Source organism: Pinus tabuliformis, chromosome J (genome assembly GCF_031772625.1).
Source record: "Pinus tabuliformis cultivar Carrire ecotype Pingquan chromosome J, CPIR1, whole genome shotgun sequence".
NCBI lineage: Eukaryota > Viridiplantae > Streptophyta > Pinopsida > Pinales > Pinaceae > Pinus > Pinus tabuliformis.
In genome coordinates this window covers 1,249,352,063-1,249,357,263 of record NC_142295.1, presented here as the reverse complement: position 1 = coordinate 1,249,357,263, position 5,201 = coordinate 1,249,352,063, and the positions used below count along the sequence as shown (strand labels likewise).

Below are 5,201 nucleotides of genomic sequence, written 5' to 3'. Positions count from 1 at the left end.
TTTATTATTATGGAAAGGATATAAAATCGTCTATACATTTTCATCCGAAAAAGTTCTCCCAATATGAATAACTATGAAAACATAATCTCTCATTAAAATAAGATATTTATAAAATATTTAGATCGTGAAATAGGTTATGTTTTTTGAGCATGTGGTATTGATAAACCATGGTATTGTCCGATTATATTGTAACAAAGCCTATTTACATGTTAATAATATCCACTCTAAAGTAGGGGTGAATATCCATGGTTAAGGATTGTGTTATATTGTTATAAAATATTTTGATTCTGAAATAAATTATGGTTTTTTAGCATGTGGTATTGATAAACCATGGTATTGGCCCATGGTATGGTAACAAAACCTATTCACAAGTTAATAACAAAATCAAAGTATAACAAGTTGACTTTAACTAACTTTTTATCATTAATTGAACCAAGATTTAAATGCTTATAGGGATTGGCTTTCTATTACTTTTAACTTTTTATTTATTACTTTTAATGTTTTATTTTCTTTTTTAATTTAGGGGACATATAAATCTTAAACATTTATGTTAAATGTTAAACATTTATGTCTATACATATATTCTTATAGTAAGTTGATATTGACATTAAATTAAATTTATTAATTTTTAAATATTTACACTTAACATTTATTCCATACTAAATTATAAAACACCTCTTAGCGCAATAAATTAATTACTATAAATTTCCATGCATTTATTCTATCTCCAAAAATTTTAGCAAACTAATTAAGTGTTAAGGTGTTTCCCTCTTAAAACAACTCCCCTAATTTCCACCTTGTAACGACCTGCACCACTCGATTAGATGTTAGATGATTGAAGATTTCAAACCATTGGATTAATAGTTAGTTGGAAAAAGAACTAATAGTAAAAGCACTTAAAAACCTTAATAGAATAGTTAGGTCATGCAAAAATGACAAAAACTGTATACAGTCGTCGTTTCCACCTTTTCCCAGCACACCCATCACGCACTGTACAGGAAAATATTAATTTTTGTTCCCAGCACACCCATGGCGCATTGCACAGGTAAATATTCTTTTTTGTTCCCAGCACATCCATCATGCACTGTACAGGTAAATATTCCGTTTTGTGTTCTCTTTTTTGTTTTCTCCGACGTTTTTACAACATTCTCTTCCGAGTTTTACGGTCTCATGTTCTTCTTCTCCAGCTTTTTTACAACATTCTCTTCAGGATTTTCTGACCTTGGTGACAAAGAAAAGGTTTTACGGTCTTGTTTTTCTTCCTCCATCATTTTTACAACATTCTCTTCAGGGTTTCCCGGTCTTGGTGACGAGGAAAAAAAACAAGGAGTGTTGCAGTTTCGACAGGTTCTCAACTTTCAACTTTAGTTTGAGGAGGCAGGGTTACCTGTTGAAGATGCAGGGTTGCCTTCTGGTGGTTAACACTCGCTTCAACAGTTTTCAGGTAATCTGCTTGCCATATCCTCCTTTTTTTCTTCAATTGTTACCTAAGTTCACTCCCTTCTAATTTTGTGTAGGGGTGGCTTGACGCCCTGTTGTGAAGAACCGTCGTGGTCAAGCTTTGCTCAGAAATTTCTCAAGCAAGGTTTACAAATGTATGTCTTTCTTTAACTTATTTTCAGTTATTTAGAGAGGCTTCACTAATCTTTTTCTCTTGTTTTCTTGACATGGTGCAGACTGCAGGTAGCCAACCTGCTCCTAAGCTAGATATTTAGATTTGCACCCAACCTTAGTCCCGTATTTGGGTTTCTTGCTTATGGTTGTGTTCTTTTTTGCTAGGTTGGCACACTTTAACTATAGATTTAAAGGTCTCTGAATGGGAAGAAAACCCTAACCTGGGTTTTGTTTTCACACCTTTGGGCTATCGACTGTTGTCTGGTCTTTTTTGGTTTAGATTATAACTATATCTATGCACATATGTCATTTATTGTTCTCACTATTTTGTTCGGCTGTGTATACCTCCAGTCGTTGAGACTTATAGTTGTCACCGTTATATGTCTTTAGATTCTTGTAGCTTCGAAGCAAGTTTCCAATGTTGATTTTGATTCTCTCAATGTATTCACGCTACTATTCAGGGTCTTTATTTTTATGAGGATCATTGGACTTTCTTCCAGTACATGTTCGATCGTATGAAAACCTTGATCGGCCAATTCTGTCACAAATCTCAACGACAATTTCATTTTTAACCCTTTTTTTAAATGAACCGAAGATGTAGTGGGATTTGATCTCATATCGTTGTTCTAAGTTCTAACCATGTTCCAATAAGAAATAAAACTGATTGTCAATTCGAAAATTGCACCCAACAAATCACTTTCCTTTGGAACTTCATCCAAATTAATTTCTTCCACCCTCGATGGTAATTCTCAACCATTTTTCGATGGCAATGATGAACACCTTCTTCTTTTCTTGCAAAGACGACTTTGTCACTAAGTAGTTGGTACTCATCGAGAGAACTATGATTTTCTCCATCTCCATCATCTCTTCAACTTACTAAATGCGTTCATGTTTTTTTCTCTCTATGAGAGCTTGAAAAGCTTTCCTTGAAGCAGACTGAAGCTTGGGGTATCTTTCTATTTGAATATCTATCACATGACATATGAATTTTCCTAAATACTCAAAGACATCGACGGCTAAGCTTCTTCTTATCTCAATGATAGAGTCTATCTCCATCATCTCTTCAACGTACTGAATGCATTCATGTTTTTTTCTCACTATGAGAGCTTGAAAAGCTTTCCTTGAAGCGAACTGAAGCTTGGGGTATCTTTCTACTTGAATATCTATCACACGGCATATGACTTTGTCTAGATAATCACAGATATCGACGATTAAGTTTATGCTTATCTCAAAGACAGAGTCTATCTGTTTCTTCACAGAGTCGTGAAAGTAGTATTAGGTAAAAAGTTTAGAAATGTTATGCCTTGTGCCTCTTCCAATAACACTAATTTCTCTTTCAACAGATCACAAAAATAATTCTTGACTTTCCTGCTTAGGCTCATCCTAGAAATCCTCAAATTCACCCATCAAATTAATCTTGTTCAAGATACCTTTAATGGCATCCATCACTTTCATAAACTAAACCATTCCCTCATCAGAATTAGAAAAATATCGAGGCAATGCATCCAACTGCGACTACCTATTGGAAAATGTTAAGTTTTTGCTCATCTTAAAGATAAAGTCTATATGTTTCTTCAACAGAGCCATAAAAGCAGGATGAGGTAAAAAGTTCGGAAGTGTTATGCCTTGTGCCTCTTCCAAAAACACTAATTGCTCATACAAAAATCATTTTCTAGATTTATTGATGAAGAAAGAACAAAGACTTTCTCACATGTATTCCAATTTCCATTCATTTTACAAAAATGAGACAATATGGAAGCAATTTTCACCTATACATGGTCTTCTAAATAAGCGCTAAAATTTAAAAACCTTAAAGTGGGTGTCATAGAAAAACTACATTTAAACTCTTGTAGACCCAAACCCACCAACTCCCTTGAAAGTGGAATCCAAATCCTCCACTTCTAGAACCTGCGAGGTGAGAATTTTCTCAATAATTAATTGAGCAATACGATCTCTAGACTTAATCTGAAAAACATGATCAGAGTGATTGAAGAGAACAACACTCGCTGGACCATGATAATCTGCATCTATGACACCGGCACCAACATCTATCGAGTGCTTCCAATCAAGCCTGGACCTAGGAGCTATATGAGCATATGTGCCTTCAGGTATGTCAATGGACAAATCTGTGGGCACCAGGGCCTTCCCTCGGGCGGGCACTACACAAGAAGTCACACTAGATAGATCATGTCCAGTGGCCAAAGCAGAACCTCTAGACAACAAAATAGCATTAGGTGGAAGCTTCTTTACATGCAACATTGGCTCAAAGGAAACTTTCACGCCATTTTTATTCAAATATGTAGCATTCCCATTCAGCTCCATGCCCCCTGGGTAGCCTGTATTGACCTTATGCATCTTTGGAACAAGCTCCTCTAGCTCTGGGACTGTTTTGGGCTCCATTGACCAGCAGTAAGAGTCGTTTCCCACCTACAAAACAAAACCAATGGAGATCAATGCGCAGGAAAAATGTGACCTTGGCCTACTCTGAACTATCGAAATTTTCTAGATTTATTGATAAGAGGGAAGACGATGAAAGGAAAGAGAGTCTCAAGAGAAAGCGAACAGAGAAGAAAATGGATCTGGAGTCTGAGATGTGTCAACCTGAAGGTGGAGCCCCTTAACTCCCTTAGTCAGACATTTTATGTTGATCATGTCATTTCTTCTGTTTAGTTTTACACTTTTAACTGTAGTATTTCAATTTTAGGTTGAGATAACATTCGTGAAGGGAAGTATTGATATCTATTGTTGGAAAGGGAGAAATTTAGCACTATCCATCGACAAAAACCTCTCATTTCTCATGTTATTTGTATTTTGATTGTAAGGTTTCTAGTCACAGCCATACTATCAATGGAGGAAATACCAACTTATATGAAGGGGATGAGATATGGCATACTACTTTTAATGATGATGATGATGATGGTTAACGTCCGCTGAGACCAAATAATGGTCTATCAGACCTAAAGAAACAAATTATCTATTTTGATTTAAGATTTTATTCCTATGCTCAAAAAGCTTGGAGAGAAGCCTCCCGAGCTCACTATAATTTTGACATTGTAAAAGGCTAGGAAGGTCAGTATTGTAACAAAGATTGTGAAACTGAGATCTAATGTGGTTATACGCGGGGCACTCTAAGAGGAAGTGGTTTTCATCCTCGATGTTCCTATTCTCACATATATGGCAGATCCTTTCCGTCCATGGCGTTTTAGGAACTGCCCAACGACCTGTTTCACTATGGAGCTCATGAGAATTCGTTCTAATCTTTGCTATATTAATTTTCTTCTTTGAGCTAGTTAAAATAGAGAGATACTTTTGATCTTCTAGGGTGGGGTTGATGACCTTCTTATAATAACTTAATTTTCTTTTAGCCGCTAAGTCTTTCTCACACCACATTTTTTCTTTGAACTTAGAAGTAACAATATCTTTAATGTTATTTATGTTTTGCAATGCATCATTTTTGTTGATCTCCCAATAGTTTAACCAGGCCCTTGTGTCTTTATGCCACCCTCGATTGAGCCTTAGGTGGTTTTGGCTAGAATTTAAAGCTAGCTTAGGAAGTCTATGATCGTCTCTGTTACTGATTTTGTGCT

General features: G+C 35.7%; 1 pseudogene; it reads right to left on the bottom strand.

Annotated features, from left to right (window-relative positions):
• Positions 1 to 3,453: 3,453 nt before the first annotated feature.
• On the bottom strand, positions 3,454 to 4,014 carry LOC149231739 (deoxyuridine 5'-triphosphate nucleotidohydrolase pseudogene; annotated as a pseudogene).
• Positions 4,015 to 5,201: the final 1,187 nt, after the last annotated feature.